Source organism: Hordeum vulgare, chromosome 6H (assembly GCF_904849725.1).
Source record: "Hordeum vulgare subsp. vulgare chromosome 6H, MorexV3_pseudomolecules_assembly, whole genome shotgun sequence".
Taxonomy (NCBI): domain Eukaryota; kingdom Viridiplantae; phylum Streptophyta; class Magnoliopsida; order Poales; family Poaceae; genus Hordeum; species Hordeum vulgare.
In genome coordinates this window covers 433177585-433196899 of record NC_058523.1, presented here as the reverse complement: position 1 = coordinate 433196899, position 19315 = coordinate 433177585, and positions in this window count along the sequence as shown.

Here is a 19315-nt window from a genome sequence, read left to right as displayed (position 1 = left end):
GCGTTGGTTTTTCCCTTGAAGAGGAAAGGGTGATGCAGCACAGGAGCAGTAAGTATTTCCCTCGGTTTGAGGACCAAGGTATCAATCCAGTAGGAGAATCTCGTAAAGTCCAGAGTACCTGCGCAAACACAAACGAGCTTGCACCCAACGCTATAACGGGGTTGTCAATCCCTTCAAGATCGATTGCAAAGTGAAATCTGAAGGCGGAAAGTGCAACGAAGAAAAAGAGCAAGGCTGAAAATATGGTGTGAACTAGACCCGGGGGCCATAGTGTTCACTAGAGGCTTCTCTCAAAATAGAAAATATTACGGTGGGTGAACAAATTATTGTCGAGCAATTGATAGAACTGCGCAAAGTCATGACGATATCTAAGGCAATGGTCATACATATAGGCATCACGTCCGAGACAAGTAGACCGATACTTTCTGCATCTAATACTATTACTCCACACATCGACCGCTATCCAGCATGCATCTAGTGTACTGAATTCATGACGAACTGAGTAACGCCTTAAGCAAGATGACATGATGTAGAGGGATAATCTCAAACCAATGATGAAAACCCCATCTTTTTCCCCTTGATGGCAACAACATGATGCGTGCCTCGCTACCCCTTCTGTCACTACCCCTTCTGTCACTGGGTGAGGTCACCGCACGGTATGAAGCCAAAACCAAGCACTTCTGCCATTGCAAGAATCATAGATCAAGCTGGCCAAACAAAACCCACAACTCGAAGAGAATTACAAGAAACTCAAATAAGATTCATAGATGATCTGATCATAAATCCACAATTCATTGGATCTCTACAAACACCCCGCAAAAGAATATTACATCAGATAGATCTCCATGAAGATCATGGAGAAGTTTGTATTGAAGATCCAAGAGAGAGAAGAAGCCATCTAGCTACTAGCTATGGACCCGTAGGTCTCTGGTGAACTACTCACGCATCATCGGAGAGGTCATGGTGTTGATGAAGAAGCCCTCCGTATCCGAATCCCCCTCTAGCAGGGCACCAGAATGTGCCCGAGATGGGATCTTGCGGAGACAGAAGCTTGCGACGGCGGAAAAGTACTTTCGATGATTTCCTAATTTTTTCTGGGATTTTAGGGAATATATAGGCGGAATACCTAGGGCAGAGGAGGCCGAGGGAGCCCACAAGCCTGGGAGGCAGGGCCCCCCCTAGCCGCGGCTAGCGGGCTTGTGGGGTCCCTGGTGGCCCCCTGCCTTGGTTCTCAAGCTTCCCGATCTTCTTCTGTTTCGGAAAAAAACTTTTTGGAAGTTTCGTTCCGTTTGGACTCCATTTAAAATCCTCCTCTGAAAGGGGTCAAAAACACGGAAAATATAGGAACTGGCACTTGGGACTGAGTTAATAAGTTAGTCCCAAAAAAGATATAAAAGGCATACAAAACATCCAAAGTTTGACAAGATAATAGCATGAAACCATAAACAATTATAGATACATTGGAGACGTATCAGGAAGCGACCAACTAGAGAGCGACAATAGTCATTAATATGCATTGAAATTAACCAATGTTGAGTACAAGCATGAGTAGGATATAAATCACCATAAACATGAATATCATAGAGGCTAGTTTCAACTACATGCGTGAACATGTGCCAAGTCAAGCCACTTGAATCATTCAAAGGAGGCTACCATCCTATCATACTACATCATAATCATCTTGAAATTCATGTTGGCATCCAAGACAAACCATTATAAGCTCCTAGCTAATTAAGCATGGCATCAGAAACTATGATCTCTAAGTTGTCATTGCAAACATGTTTCTCTCATAAAAATGCTAAATTAGGAACGATGAGCTAGTCATATTTACAAAAAAAAAATAGGTCGAGTTCATACCTGCTTTTCTAGGCTTAGTCACTTCATTATATATCGTCATTATTGCCTTTCACTTGCACGACCGAATTATGTGAATAATAATGAGAGTGTTCGTGCATTGGACTAAGCTGGAATCTGCAAGCAAACTCAGAGGCAAAGACAAAGTAATATGGCTCTTCGACGGATAAAAAATAATGCATTTGAGAGCCACTAAACATTTTAACCATGGTCTCCTGCTTTGACCCAAAGAAAAAGAAAACTATTTACACGGGAAAGCTCCCAACAAGCAAAAGAAGAACGGGAAATCTTTTTGGGTTTTGTTTTTAAATACCACTAAGCAAGCTGGAAAGTAAACTTACAACTAATTATTTTGTTTTTATCAATTTAAACAAACACACGAGAAGAAAGCGAGAAAAAGAAATAAACTAGCATGGATAATACAATGGCAAAGTTTGAACACCGACTATCAAAGTGAATGTGTGAGCATGAATATAAAGTCGGTGAGAAACACGTACTCCCCCGAGCTTAAGATTTTGGCCTAAGTTGGTCTACTCCCACGGAGGGAAGTAACCGTCTCCGGGGTACTCCGGAGTGTACTGAGGGTGCCACTGTTGGGTGAGCTCCTCTGGCTCCCACTGATAAACTGGCGTCTGGTACTCGCCTGGTAGCTCGGGCACGGGCGCCTATGGTGGCGCTATGCCCCAATATGCGTAGATGTCCGAGGGCATAATAATGTACCTGCCTAGATGAAGATTGAACAAAGAAGGAGCAGGCAAAGTAATAGTCTCATGAGTACCCTGGCTAAATACCAAGTTATAAATCATCCTCTTATTATTATCTTTATCAAGAAAGTCATGGCGAACCATGCTATCATAATCTAAATCTCTCTTAGGAAGAAGCATCTCTTGTTCCTCGTACATTCTAATAGGTATCTCAAAATGTTTAGCAAGACGGGTAGTATAGATACCTCCATAAATAGCGCCTTTAGTTCGGTTCGTGTTCAACCGTTGAGCCACTATAGTGCCCAAGCTATAAGTTTTATCTTTATAAAGAGCTTCGCGCAAAACAGCAAGATCTGGGGAGCTAAGAGCCCCAGCTTTCGCATAGCCAATCAAACATTTTCCCACGAATAATGAGAGATACCGAAGCACGGGAAAATGTACGCTAGCAACTCTAGAGCAAGACACTCCTCTCTCCTCTCCTACAGCAATAGTATCAATGAAAGCCTCCAAGTCTCGTGGACGAGCTTCATGAATATCCCCAACATAAGGTAAATTGCAAACATTGCAGAAATCCTGAAGTGACATGCGCTGGGGGATATCATATAACTTGAACTCAACTATAGGAGGAATCTTCCTTGGATAGAAATTAAAGCTTTGCACAAAAATATTAGTGAGGAGGAGGTATTGTGGACAGTTATGTTCGACAAAAGCGGTAAGGCCTACGTTCTCCACCAAGTAATAAAAATCCTCATAAAGACCTGCGGCACGTAAGAACACATCGCTTGGCCACTCACACGCTCGAACTTCTGCAACTCGGGGGACGAGATACTTGGGTTTCTTCTTCTCATTTTCATCTTCCTTGGGGTCACGGCTTGAAGAGCCTCTTAGGAACCTCCTCATCTTTTCCTTTTTCTTTCTCTGAATTTTTTTGAAATTTTTAGTGACTCAAAAGAAAAGTGAACAAGGCTCAACAAAACTCATAGAAACTACTCCTACATGTGCCTAGAGGCCATATCATGCATCAAAACTACTTGGGACCTACTAAAATTAACATGCAAAGCTCAAGAACAGGGCACCAAGGCAGAAAAAATGCACAACGAATAAAGCACTAGAGCAAAAACTAATTGGACCAATGGAGGAGTCACATACCAAGGAACAATTCCCCAAAACAGTTTGGCGAATGCACCAAGAAGAGCAAGAACAAGAACACGGGTTTGAGCTGTGGAATGATTTTTTCTGGAGGTAGAAGAAGGAGATGGGAGTTGGAATAAGTGGAGGGGTGCCACGTGGCACCCACAAGCCTGCCAGGTGCGACCAGGGTGGTGGTCGCGCCTCCTGGGCTTGTGGCCCACTGGTGCATCCTCCTGACTAACTTTCTATCTCGGAAATTTTCAAATATTCTAGAAAAAATCATACTTGAATTTTAGGGTATTTGGAAAACTTTTATTTTTGGGGCACTTTTCTAAGGGACGGAAAAAAGCAGAAAACAGGAAAAATAAAGCTAAATTTATCATTTTTCTTCTAAACAACAAAAAGTAAAAGTTGGGAACAGAAGGTTCTGACTTCTAGATTCATCCATCTCATGATCATCAAAAGAAATCCGTCAATCAGGTTGATCAAGTCTCCTTGACAAACTTTTTTGAATCACGTAAAACCGGAGAATTTTCGAATAATCACTAGGTTACCTCAACGGGGATGTGCATATCCCCTACAAGTAAATCATACTTCATCTTGACAGTAGGTATAGGGCATTCAAAGCTTCCAATAATAATTGATGAAGATTTTTCAATAGCATTGATGCAATGAACTCGATATTGTTTCTTCGGACAGTGCACCGTGTGCTCATTACCATTAACATGGAAAGTGACATTGCCTTTGTTGCAATCAATAATATCCCCTGCAGTGTTTAAAAAGGGTCTTCCAAGGATGACCGCCATGGCATAATCCTAGGGAATATCCAGAATAACAAAGTCCGTTAAGATTGTAACGTTCGCAACCACCATAGGCACATCCTTGCAAATGCCGATAGGAAAAGCAGTTGATTTGTCGGCCACTTGCAAAGAAATTTTAGTGGGTGTCAACTTATCCAATTCAAGTCTACGATATAAAGAGAGAGGCATAACACTAACACCAGCTCCAAGATCACATAAAGCAGTTCTAACACAATTTCCTTTAATGGAGCAAGGTATAGTGGGCACTCCGGGATCACCTAGTTTCTTAGGAGTCCCACCCTTGAAGGTGTAATTAGCAAGCATGGTGGCAATCTCAACCTCAGGTATCTTCCTTTTATTAGTCACAATATCTTTCATGTACTTACCATAAGGATACATTTTAAGCATATCTGTCAAACGCATTTGCAAAAAGACATGTCTAATCATTTCAACAAAGCGCTCAAAATCCTCATCATCCTTTTTCTTGGATGGTTTGGGAGGAAAGGGTATGGGTTTATGAACCCATGGTTCTCTTTCTTTACCATGCTTCCTAGCAATAAAGTCGTACTTATCATATCTCTTGTTCTTAGGTTGTGGGTTATCAAGATCAACAACATGTTCACTCTCCACATCCTTATCATTAGTAGGTTGAGCATCAACATGAACACTGTCGTCGTTTTGTCACGGCAGATGTCCTCGTGAAAGGACTTAGTACTGGAGCCATCGCACTTAGGTGGCGACTCAAAGGGGTTGAACGGGAGAGAGACGGCGATTTACCCAGGTTCGGCCCCTCGTGAGGAGGTAAAGGCCTACGTCCTTCTTTGAGTTGTATTGATGGAGTTTCGATTACAAGGAGGGCGTAACTCGCCAGACCTAGCAATCAATGATTTCTAACCTGTCCTCTTCTCCCCTGGGACTCGCCTTTAAATACAGGTCAAGTCCTTAGGGTTTACAAAGATCCTTTTCTTTTCACCAATCGTGACCCTTGCGATCTTTAAGTCGCCTCCTTCCGAAGCTTGGAGACCTTCTTTATTATGGACTCCTTCCGAAAGTCATAAACCGCCATACTACTCTTGACTCTACCAGACCAAGGCCCAAACTACATCTTAGATGAGTCGCAAGCTTTGGTGACCCGGCCCAATTAGGGCGGGTTATCAACAGATAATATCCCCAACATTAGGCCCCAGATTGACTTGAATTTCTTTCACGCCAATATCTTTGCTCAACTTAAAGGCGATTCATCTTCACTCTTCTTATGCACCATGCACTCGAACCGCCATCTGTTGCAGAAAAACCTGTGTCGCCAAACTGCTTCTTGTTAGCTCCTTCCTCGAATCCCGGAAAGGATATCGACGTAATCTCTCAACGGATCCTTCGACATCATCATCCCAAAAATTTCGGGGGCGCCATCATGGCGAATCTTTTCCGTTCGGCAGTTCCCGCTCACGGCGCCTCGATTCCAGCGTCTGCCCTGTTAAATAGGTGGGGGGACAAGACTGGGCGCATTCCACCCACCAGTCTCGTCACCTTTCCTCCCCATTACCGCAGTGAAAAACTCACCGCCACCCGAGAGCTCCGCCGCCGTCCAAAGTCCTCGTCGCCGCCCGAAAGCTTTGGCGCTGCCTGAAGGCTTCGTCGCCGCCGAACACCCCGTCAGGGCCGAGCAGTTCTCGTCGCTGTCGAATGCCTCGCCGCCGTCGAGCTCCTCATCACCGCCGTACGTTTCGTCACCGCCGAATACTCCGACGCCGCCCGAGGTTTCCGCGCCCCTCCAGAAGCCTTCGTCGCTGTCGGCCACCTCCGGCCGAATCCACTAGGTTAGGTCTCCGTTTACTCAAGAGCAGATCCCTATTCTTTTTCGAAGTTCATCACTGCCATGTTCTTGATGCCCCCCCCCGAATAGTTGTTACCTGTTCTTGATTTGTTGATATCGATGATGACTAGAAAACCAACGTCTCTAACACCTTTATTTGTCCGCCCTTGATTTGCACACTTAGAGTAGCATTTCACCAAACCAACAGCATTGTCACATCTTGGTCATAGGTTGCCGTATCCGGTTAGTTTCCGCATTTATTCTCAGCTGTCCAATAGATCCATAATCTACCGCTCGTTATACGAAAATTGTTTGTAGTCTCCATACTTCACCATTTTTGGATAAATGCCTCTGACGCCTTGATACACAACTCCTTTAAGTAGCCAAACTTCATAAGTCGCCATAGCAACCTGACTCGGGCCTTCGTTTGGCGGATCAAGATTTTTCCTTAGCCCGCGGACAAATTACTTGGCGAGTCAAATCAAATTGTTTCACCTCTTACAGTAGATGTTTTGGCGTGTCAATTCACCCAAACTTTATTCCTTTGTAGCATGGGCGCCGTTTTCAAAAGTGACTGGCTTCCTACCAAGGTCGATGAAGCCATACTAGAGGATTATGTGAAAACGGGAAATTTGGACCCTCAGGATGTTATCGGTTGGCGTACCGGGTTCGGAGAGGAAATCCCCAATCCCAAAGAAGGGGAAATAGTTGTTTTCTTTGAACACCTTGAGCGGGGTTTTAAGCCGCCCGGATCGAAGTTCCTTAGAGATGCCATGGCTTTCATGAATGTCCGCCTCCAGGATCTAGGGCCCAATTCGATAAGCAACCTATGCCAGTTCCAGGTGTTTTGTGAGGCTTACCTGCGGATGGAACCCTCAGTTCCCTCATTCTGGTATTTCTTCCACTTAAATCGCCAAACGGAATTTCACAATGGTCCCAGCTTGGAACTCGGCGGTGTAAATGTTCAGCGCCGCAGGGATAGCCCATTTCCATCACTCGCCATGCCGAGCCACCCCAAAGGCTGGGGCGAGTCATGGTTCTATTGTCAAGAGACCTCGCCTGTAGGTGAAAACAAGCTTCTGGGTTATAGGGAAGATCGCCTCCCAACGAATTTCAAGCTCCCGGAAAAGCTCACCGAAGAAGAAGAATCAGATTTTATCCCGGTTTTCTCCGAATTAAGATCTTTGACAAACAACGGCCTTACTGGGGTTGACTTGATCCGCTGCTGGGTCGAATGGCGCATCCTCCCTCTAAGTCGCCGGGACGGGTTAATGTGTGAATTTGACGGCACTCTAGACCATCCTCAATGTTACTTCCGCACGGCTCTAACGGAAAGCGATATTGTCACCATCATCGAGAAGCTGACCGGCGAGCCTGCGGGAAAATGCAGCCAAATAGGTCTCAAACCCTTCTCAAAGATTAACCCGGCACCGAAGGTAAGCAACTTTAACCCGCCTTTTGTCTTTTACTTCTTATGTCTCATTCGAATTATGGCCTCTTACGACATATGCCATTTCAGAAAGGTGATAAATTTTGGTCTAAGAAGCCCAAAAAGCCAGCCATGAAGCAAGCTAAGCCGTCGCCAAAGAAGAAAACCAAGGGAAAGGGCAAAGCTGCTGTGGCTGAACCATCCGAGGCCGATGAATCCCAAGTCGGCGATGTACCTTTGGAGGTAAAAACCTATCTTCTCTTAACTCGCCATCCATTACTATTAACTTTGTATTTATACCTCTGCATCTCTGGAATAGAATGAAGACAACGAAAGCCAGGTGGATTCTGTAGAGGTAATTTCTGTTTCCTCCGATTCGTCTCCTTCTCCAGCTAAGCCGGCCAGCCGAATTTGTGGGAAAGTTCCCTTCTCACATCCAAATGCTTGTTTGGACCCAAATTTTCTTCTGAAGAAAGCACAATACACTTCGAATCGGAAGACTCGAAGTCAATCCGGTGATCTGGTGTTCGGTTTACCCACAGGGAGCAAGAAAAGGCCAAATGAGGTATCCTTTAACAACACTTCTTCATGTCTCTTTGTATCGCATTTGTAACCCGCTTATATCTTCGACGTGCAACCCTTGCAGAATTCTCCTCCTACATCTGGTGACTCAGTAATGTCGGCACTTCCGCCAATGATCCGTGTCCCTGGGTAAGTCTTTTGATAATTTTTACTTTGAACCTGATGGTGATAAATTCTCAGTCCTTAAACGCGCCTCTTTCCTCTTTCAGGGCACAGGCGAAGAAAAGGAAAACTGGCGGGTCAACTCCCATCATAATCTCAGAGCCTATCAAAGAGTCGGCGCCGATCCAAGGTAACCCGGACCAAGACAAACCTGAGGATCAAGTGGATCTCCCTAGCTCTCCCAAGGAAACAGTGGATGCCCCCAAGCCGCCAAGTCCATTGACAACAGCAGAAGACCCGGACGCTGTAATTATCACTGGTACCAGCTTCTCTAAACAGGTCACAGCGGTTTTATCGAAGCATGTCTCGTCATCATCTCAAACTGTTCCTGAATATGAACTCTCCAAGGCTAAGCTCTTCCAATATGAACATTTGGAGTTCAAAGAACTTTGCTCTGGTTTTGCAAGTCGCCTAGAGGCGAGTTATGAGATGGAGAAAAGCCTGCTTCGGATGCTGAAAAACAAACATGAGGTAAGTTTTGTTGTATACCATATTATCTTCGTTAACCCCCGAGGGCCGGGTCGTCACTAAAAAGATGAGCCGGATCTTGATGACTAGAAAAACTTTCGACCAGTAACCCCCAAGGGCCGGGTCATAAGTAAAAAAGATGAGCCGTGTCTTGATGATTAGAAAAACTTTCGACCAGTAACCCCCAAGGGCCGGGTCATCAGTAAAAAGATGAGCCAGGTCTTGATGCTATATAATTTTGTCTCAAAAATTATACATTAGCCCCCAAGTGTCAGGGATATTGCTTGCAATAGTTTTGAGACTTGCCCCTTAATTATATGCTTCAACAGGAATCTCTTATCCAGACTGAGTCAACACTTGGCGACTTGAAGAAAAGCTTATCTGATCAGAAGGATGCCCGAGCCAAATCAGAGGAGAAGTATCAACTGGTCTTAGCTGAGATGGAAAAACTAAAAGCCGATTTAAAAAGGGCTCAAGCTGACCAAGATGCTTCAAAAAAGCGAGCAGAGAAGGCTGAAGCCAAGCTGGCTACTGTGCAACAAGAGCTGTCCGGTTTAAAACGTCATATCTCAAACATGGCGCAAGCCGTCTTTGGTAAAATACTAACTCTTGACCTTTTTAAACAAATAACTCTTATCTGAGTCGCTGATTATCATTACCCCTTGTGCAGGTCCGAGAGCCGCCAACCTTCAGGATGATTGCGTTCTGACGCTGAAGGCGATTTACACGCTGACAGAACAGCTATATACCGGTAGTGTACTGACTGTGAAAGCAGTGATGGGCGCCAAGGAGCCTATAACCTCCATAAAGAAGATGCTTGGCTGCCTATCCACGCTTCCTCCCCAGATTGGCGAGTTAACTCGGTCAGCCGCCCGGAAGGGAGTGCTGACTACACTGAGTCGCTGCTTAGCATATGCTCCAGAACTCAACCCAGAAGAAGTAGCGGCAGGCTTTCCTCAACTCAAGGATGATGGATCAGAATTCATCGAAGAGGACTACCAGCGTGTTGTCAAGGACTCCCCTCTGGCGGCGACTCAGCTTGTTGCAAGCCTGGACTTATCAAAGTACCAGGCCGCCTATGATAGCAAGAACAAGAAGGTCAACCCGCCAACCTTTGTGACGACCAGCTTAACTCCACGGTGACCCACAAATCCTTTTCACTTGGACGCGGATCCTTCATCAATCCTAACCGATGACGATGAATTTGCCGCTCTGTCCAAGTGTAACTGGGTACTGGGCGACTTGCAGATTGAGGTTGGCCAAAGCTCGCAACAGGCTGATCCCAGGGCGTCAGCAGAATAAATTTTCATCGAATTGGCCATGAGAGCCATGTAATAGGTCTCCTTTAGGAATCGATACTGCCTTTGTGATACCTTTAAAAAATCCTTATATCGCCCTTAAGGCGATGTGAAATACTTGATCCGCCGTTTGAGGCTTTTTTATGATGCTTAATCCGCCACGGATAGAGTGATCTCGATCATCAATCTGTTCTAAGCTTTTGAAAAACATGTGTGAAACCATCTTAGTGAATAATAACTGATTTACAAATAGAAGTCGCCCCAAAATATTTAAAGGCAAATCAGAAAAAAGGTCTGAAAAACCTTGTGTCAGTGCGAGGAAGGTAAAAAATAGTACTTTCGTCGGCTCATAAGGTCGCGACAGGATAGGGCGAGTCAAAAAACTCAAGCGCCACCCAAGGTTGCAGTTTCGTCGGCTCATAAGGGCGCGACAGGATAGGGCGAGTCAGAAAACTCAAGCACCACCCAAGATAATAATTTCGTCGGCTCATAAGGTCATGACAGGATCGGGCGAGTCAGAAAGCTCAAGCGCCGCCCAAGATAATGATTTCGTCGGCTCATAAGGTCGCGACAGGATCGGGCGAGTCAGAAAGCTCAAGCGCCGCCCAAGATAATGATTTCGTCGGCTCATAAGGTCGCGACAGGATCGGGCGAGTCAGAAAGCTCAAGCGCCGCCCAAGATAATGATCTCGTCGGCTCATAAGGTCGCGACAGGATCGGGCGAGTCAGAAAGCTCAAGCGTCGCCCAAGATAATGATTTCGTCGGCTCATAAGGTCGCAACAGGACGGGCGAGTCAGAAAGCTCAAGCGCCGCCCAAGATAATGATTTCGTCGGCTCATAAGGTCGCGACAGGATCGGGCGTGTCAGAAAGCTCAAGCGCCGCCCAAGATAATGATTTTGTCAGCTTATAAGGTCGCGACAGGATCGGGCGAGTCAGAAAGCTCAAGCGCCGCCCAAGATAATGATTTCATTGGCTCATAAGGTCGCGACAGGATCGGGCGAGTCAGAAAGCTCAAGCGCCGCCCAAGATAATGATTTCGTCGGCTCATAAGGTCGCGACAGGATAGGGCGAGTCAGAAAGCTCAAGCGCCACCCAACATAATAATTTCATAGACAAAAATGGTAATAAAGCTGATCTCAATAAGAGGAAGCCCCCAAGTCGGGAGGCGTTTAATTTTATTGCTTTATAATAAGGACTTAAAAAACTTACAAAATGCGGATCTTAAAAGCTCAAGTGTAGTAAGGCCGCAAGTGGGCAATATTGCAGGGGCGAGTCGACTCAGCCTCCATGGTTGGCCGGTCAGGCCGGAGATCCACCAGATAGTAAGAACCATTGTGAAGATTTTTGCTGACGACGAACGGTCCGTCCCATGGTGGTCATAACTTATGCATGCCAGCACGATCCTATATCAGCCGAAGCACTAAGTTGCCTTCCTGAAAGGTTCGGCTCTTGACCCGGCAGTTGTGATAATGCCGTAAATCCTGCTGATAAATGGCCGATCGGGCCGCAGCCAAGTCACGCGCCTCCTCTAAGGATTCCAACGAGTCTTGACGTGCCAGTTCGTTGTCCTCTTCCACATAAGCGGCGACTCTGGCCGAGTCGTGCCTTATGTTAGTGGGAAGAACAGCTTCTGCTCCATAGACCAGAAAGAAAGGGGTAAAACCCGTGGACCGGTTCGCGGTGGTCCGGATGCTCCATAACACTGACGGCAACTCCTCAACCCAACATCCTGAGGTCTTTTCCAAGGGAACCATGAGTTGGGGCTTAATTCCCCGTAAAACTTCCTGATTCGCCCGTTCCGCCTGCCCATTAGATTGCGGGTGAGCGACCGCAGAAACATCAAGCCGGATATGCTCTCGACGGCAAAACTCCTGCATCGCCCCTTGAGACAAGTTAGTGCCATTATCAGTAATGATACTGTGTGGATATCCAAACCGGAAAATCAGCTTCTTCAAGAATTTGACCGCCGTCTCCGCATCGCAAGTTCCAATAGGTTCTGCCTCTACCCACTTGGTGAACTTATCAACCGCCACCAGCAAATGGGTTTTCTTGTTGGATGACATTTTAAAGGGGCCAACCATGTCTAACCCCAGACCGCGAAACGCCAAGTAATGGGAATCAGTCTTAGTTCTTGAGCCGACACATGAGCCTGTCATCCATAACGCTGGCATCCCTCGCACCGATGAACTTTCTCTTCTGCATCTGCATGAGCTGTCAACCAAAAGAAACCATGACGGAATGCCTTTGAAACCAAAGAGCGTGATCCGGCGTGATGCCCGCAATCTCCGGAATGAATGTCATTTAGGATTATGCATCCTTCTTCAGAGGAAACGCATCGTTGAAAAACTCGAGAGGCACTCCGTTTATATAATTCGCCATTGATGATCACCATGGATTTGCTCCGTCGAACAATTTGGCGGGCCAAAACTTCGTCTGTTGGTAACTCGCCCCGGGCGAGATAGGCCAGATAGGGAAGAACCTAATCCGGCGTGACGTGGAGAGCCGCCACGAACTGAGTCTCAGGATCTGGTATTGCCAACTCTTCCTCCGACGGCAAACTCACGGAGGGATTGTGTAGAATATCCAAAAAACATTGGGGGGAACCGGCTTTCGCTGGGAACCAAGACGTGAAAGGGCATCAGCTGCCTCGTTGAGGCGCCGGTCAATGTGATCAACCTGATAGCCAGGGAAATGACCCGCCACATCGGACACAGCTCTTATGTAAGCCGCCATCACGGGGTCTCGAGAATCCCAAGTGCGTGAAACTTGTTGCGCCACCAGATCAGAGTCGCCAAAACATCTAACCCACGTAAGGTTCATCTCCTTGGCGAGTCGCAAGCCATGAAGCAAAGCTTCATATTCTGCAGCATTGTTAGTGAACGGAAACATGAGTCAGAGGACATAACAGAATTTGTCTCCTTGAGGGGATACCAGTACCACACCAGCCCCCGAGCCTTCCAGCTTCCTGGATCCATCAAAATAAATAGACCAGTACGTAAGATCAGGACTGTCCTCCGGGGCCTGCAATTCCGTCCAATCATTGACGAAATCAATTAAGGCTTGAGATTTAATGGTTGTACGAGGGGTGTATCGTACGTGATGCAACCCAAGTTCAATCGCCCATTTGGCGATTCGCCCTGTTGCCTCCCGATTCTGGATGATGTCCCCGAGAGGGGCGGAACTCACCACCGTGATGGGATGCTCTTGGAAATAATGCTTAAGCTTCCAACTCGCCATAAACACCCCATACACTAACTTCTGCCAATGTGGTTACCGTTGCTTAGAAAGAGTTAGCACTTCGCTGACAAAATATACCGGGCGCTGCACTGGGTATTCCTTCCTTTCCTCCTTCCTTTCAACGACCACCGCCACACTTACTGCTTTAGAATTTGCCACAATATACAAAAGCATGGGTTCTTTCTCAGTCGGGCGGCCAAGACCGGCGGGTTGACCAGTTGCCGTTTCAAGGCTTCGAAAGCCTCATCTGTCCAAAAAAAATGGTCAGATTTCTTTAGTAATTCAAAAGGGGGATCGCCTTTTCTCCCAGGCGGCTTACGAAGCGACTTAAAGCCGCAATGCGACCGCCATCCGTTGGACTTGGTTAACGTTTGCCGGTTTCCCAAGGGACGTGACTGCTTCGATTTTGTCTGGGTTAGCTTCCATGCCACGCTCAGACACGAGGAAGCCCAACAATTTCCCTGCAGGGACACCAAAAACACACTTGGTGGGATTCAGCTTCATCTGATACACCCGCAGATTATCGAAAGTTTCCTTGAGATCCTCCAGTAGCGTCTCCCCCCGGCGGGTCTTGATCACAATGTCGTCGACATAGGCGTGAATGCTGCGTCCGATTTGGCCGCGGAGGCAGTTCTGGATGCACCGCTGATAAGTCGCCCCTGCACTCTTGAGCCCAAACGGCATGGATACATAGCAAAAAGCCCCAAAGGGGGTTATAAAAGTTGTTTTCTCTTGATCCTCCACGGCCATCTTGATTTGGTGATAACCAGAGTAGGCGTCCAAAAAACACAGACGTTCGCATCCCGCCACCGAGTCAATAATCTGGTCGATGCGGGGAAGAGCGAAAGGATCTTTGGGACAACCTCTGTTAAGGTCCGTGTAATCAATGCACATACGGAAAATGCCATTCTTTTTTAGTACCAGGACCGGGTTAGCCAACCACTTGGGGTGGAAAACTTCCACGATGAATCCGGCGGCTAAGAGCCGGGCAACCTCTTCCCGGATTGCCTTGCGCCGCTCCTCGTTAAACCTGCGAAGATACTGCTGGACAGGTTTTGCTTTTGGGTCAACATTGAGATGGTGCTCATCGAATTCTCTCGGCACACCAGGCATGTCAGAAGGTTTCCATGCAAAGATGTCCCGATTCTCACGGATGAATTCGATGAGCGTGCTTTCCTATTTGGGATCCAGACCCATCCCAATGGTGAACTGCTTGGATGAATCGCCAGGAACAAAATCAACTATTTTAGTGTCATCTGTTGGTTTGAACTTGAGGGGCGGCTCAGCATCTGTCGTTGGCTTCTTTAAGGGCGACATGTCAGAAGGATCAACATTAGCCTGATGATACTTGAGCTCTTCTGCAGCGCAGGCGACTTCTGCATAAGCCGCGTCCCCTTCTTCACACTCCTTTGCAATTCTTCTATCACCGTCCACCATGATGGGTCCCTTAGGACCAGGCATCTTGAGTTTAAGTTAAACATAGCATGGGCGAGCCATGAACCGGGCGTAAGCCGGCCGCCCAAATAGCGCATGGTAGGGGCTTTTCAGTTTGACCACCTCAAACATCAGCGACTCACTCCTGTAATTATATGCTGTTCCAAATGCGACTGTGAGCCTGACTTGGCCTATAGGGTACGCCGACTTGCCCGGGACGATTCCGTGGAATACCGTGGTTGAAGGCATCAAATCCTTCTCCAATAGATTCATCCTTCGGAAAGTGTCAAAATATAAGATATTAATGCTGCTGCCACCGTCCATTAGTACCTTGGACAGGGTGTAACCCCCAACTTGAGGAGCTACGACCAACGCTAAGTCGCCAGGGTTGTCAATTCTTGGCGGGTGATCCTCCCTACTCCATGATATGGTCTTCTCGGACCAGTGGAGGTACCTGGGAAATCGCGGCTCAGACACACTGTACGCCCGGTGACTCACCTTCTTATCACGCCTGCAAGCATTGGTGGTGAAAACGTGGTACTGCCCATTGCTTAACTGCTTGGGGTTGCTGCGAAAGCCGCCGTTGTCATCCTGACCCTGCGAAGCTCCCTGTGGGGGTGGTTGTTGAAAAGCCCCGGGCGGGTTATACCACCGTTGGTGATGCACTGGGTACTGGCCGCTGCTTGGCTGCGGGCCCCCCTGAGCCCCCGGCTCGGGAAAACCGCCAAAGGGGTTCTGACGTTGGTTGGGTGCAGCAAACTGCTCCCGCCATTGGTCCGGGTCACCATTTTGGCTTTTCTTGATCGCTTCCGCCCGAAACTCCCGCATCACAAAACAGTTCTTCCAGGAATAATTCGCTGGTCCGTCTGCCATGGCATGGTGCGGGCAAGGGCCCTTGAGTAACTCTTGATAATTACGCGTCTTCTTGCCACTGTAACCCCTGTTTTTCTTTTGGCTATGGTTGCCATTGTTGGTGTTGGTATTGGCGACTAAATCCGAAGATTCCTCTTGCTGCCTTCTCTTGCCATTGGCTCCCTGATTGTGGTGGTTACATCCCTGGAACCAGGTATGATTTTTGGATGACTCGCCCTTCTTTGGCGAGTTAGCTTTACCGTCCTCACCGGGATCTTTGGTGTCGTCCGTTTCAGCGTATCTAGTGAGAGTATCCATTAGCTCCCCCATGTCTTGGACCTTTCGCTTGAGTCGCCCCAACTTCTGCACCAGGGCTTCGTAGTGGCAATTCTGCTCGAGGATCAACACAGCCTGAGCCGCCGTGATACCGTCTGATGAATGGATAATTTCCGTGACCCGCCATGACCAATGGTGGGCCGACTCATCGGGGCGCTGAACACAGTGCTGCAGATCGACAATCGTCATTGGTCGTTTGCAGGTTCCTCGGAAGTTTTTGATGAAGCTCTCTTTCAATTCAGCCCAGGTCTGGATGGAGTTGGGGGTAGGTTTTTTAACCAAGTACGTGCTGACCCTTCGAGCATCATCGTGAAGTATCTGGCGCAAACTGCTTCGTTTATGTCGAGCATGTCCATGGCGATTTCATAACTCTCGACCCACGATGCCGGCTCAAGGTCCGGGGTGTAATTAGGCACCTATTTTGGTCCTTTAAAATCCTTTGACATTCGTCCGTCGCGGAGGGCGGGGGCCAAGCACGGCACCCCCACTCGTCCACCGCTTCCGACGAGAGGGGCTGGGGCGACTTGGATGTTCGGGAGATCCCGGCCCGGCGGGTTTTGATGGTCAGGCGGGTTGTCCTGGGGGATGAGTCGCCGTCCGCTGTTTACAGCGGGCTGGTCCTCTGGCAAACTCCTGGTGTGACTCGCCTGGTGAGTGGAATGCAGCCTATCTAGGCTATGTGAGAACTGGGCAGATTGAACCACCACTGTCTTCAACATCTCAATGGTGTTTCTTGCTTCTATCTCGGCAGGAGTATTGTCGTGAATCGGAAGAGATTCCAAATGGCGAGTTGCAGTAAGGACGTTGTCCACTGTGTTGGAAAAGTGACCTTGAGGTGTCCGGAATCGGGGAACGCGATTCTCAGTTGGTTGAACCGGCGGGTTAGGCGGTTGGCACGGTCCTCCCCCTGGGGCGGCTCCCGCCCTGGGAGTTCGGGGAGTATCGAACAGGCGGGTCGGGTTGAGATCAGGGGGTAGGCGACCCTGGTGCCTTCGCTGGTGGACGTCGTCAGGTGCGCGCTGGTGTCTTTCGAGCCGCGAGTTGTCAGTATTTAAGCGAATTCTCTCGGCGGTAGTTTGAGCCTGCCGGGTCTTGATTCTGGTAGATTCCACCTCGGCATCCCGATGAGCTTTTGCCACTTCTTCTCTTAGCTTCGCCAATTCCGTGTTTACTGCCTCCTGGTTTTCCGGTGTGATGGGAGTCGCCATAAGCCTCGTAATTTCTGCTGCTAATTCCACCAAGACAGCGGTCGGGCTTCTAGATGTCTCGCCAGGCCCATCCCCGCCTGCCAGGTTTGGCGAGGGTTGAGTCGCCCCAGCCATGTAAATAGCGATCTGGCGGCGGGTTTGGTCAAGGACTTCGGGGTCCATGGCCAACGACAAGCCCCCGAGACAATCCCCATGTAGAGACCGGATTGAATCTGAATTGCCCATGGATGATTCATCATCTGTGTTGACGGGTGTGGTTTCCAGGGTCGCTGAGTGTTCTGGCTCCTCAGATCCCTGCGTGAATCCAACAAAGATCGGGCGAGTCAGATTTGACGTTGTTAGTGGGCGGACGTACCTGTCCGGCTCGACGATGTCGGTGGAGATGTCCGGCTCAGGCACGGATGATCCAATCATGCCGATGAAGATGTTGATCTTGCCGAAGGGGACCCTATAACCAGATTCGATCGAATCCGCCTTGGGCCCCCATTGCAGGTTGTTGATGTAGAACTTCCCACGGCGGCTCCGGGTCATGAGCCCCGTCGCGTAGCTCCCAAACCCTGGTAGGGCTCCCTTTGAGAACTCAACTCCACCGTGCGCAGGCCCCACGGTGGGCGCCAACTGTCGTGGTTTTGTCACGGCAGATGTCCTCGTGAAAGGACTTAGTACTGGAGCCATCGCACTTAGGTGGCAACTCAAAGGGGTTGAACGGGAGAGAGAAGGCGATTTACCCAGGTTCGGCCCCTCGTGAGGAGGTAAAGGCCTACGTCCTCCTTTGAGTTGTATTGATGGAGTTTCGATTACAAGGAGGGCGTAACTCGCTAGACCTAGCAATCAATGATTTCTAACCTGTCCTCTTCTCCCCTGGGACTCGCCTTTATATACAGGTCGAGTCCTTAGGGTTTACAAGGATCCTTTTCTTTTCACCAATCGTGACCCTTGCGATCTTTAAGTCGCCTCCTTCCGAAGCTTGCAAACCTTCTTTATTATGGACTCCTTCCGAAAGTCATAAACCGCCATACTACTCTTGGCTCTACCAGACCAAGGCCCAAACTACATCTTAGAAGAGTCGCCAGCTTTGGTGACCCGGCTCAAATAGGGCGGGTTATCAACAGATAATATCCCCAATAAACACCACTATCAATACTATCACTAGGCTCATGTTCATCACCAGATTGTGTTTCGGCATCAGAAACAGAGACATCATTTGGATTCTCGGGTGTAACAGCAACAGGTTTGCTAGCATGCTAGTTCCTATCATCTTTCTTTTTCTTCCTATTACCAGGATGACTAGGTGCATCAGTGTTAATCCTTGAGAATCTTGTTCAATTCTCTTAGGATGGCCCTCAGGATACAAAGGTTCCTGAGTCATTCTACCACCTCTAGTGACAACTCTAACAGAATTGTCATTCAACTCATTGAGCAAGTCATTTTGAGCCTTAAGTACTTGTTCTACTTGAGTAGTGATCGTAGAGGCATGTTTACTCAAAAGCTTAAGATCATTGACATTTCTATCCACACAAGCACTTATATTATTAATCATACGAGCATTATGTCTCAATTGTCTGCTAAAATAATCATTGGAACTTTGTTGTTTGGCAAGAAAGTTATCAAATTCATCTAAGCATAACCTAGCAGGTTTATCATAAGGAATATCACTCTCATTGAATCTACGAAGAGAATTTACTTCTACTGCGTGTGTCGGGTTATCATGACCATGTATTTCTTCGATAGGTGGTAGATTCGTAACATCTTCATATTTAATACCTTTCTCTTGCATATATTTCTTGGCTTCTTGCATATATTCGGGACTGAGGAATAGAATACCTCTTTTCTTTGGAGTTGGCTCCGGGGGTGGTTCGGGAATAGTCCAAGCATTATCATTGCTCAAGATATTATTCAATAGAATTTCAGCTTGTTCCACAGTTCTTTCCCTGAAAACACAACCAGCACAACTATCTAGGTGGTCCCTAGAAGCATCTGTTAGTCCATTATTAAAGATATCAAG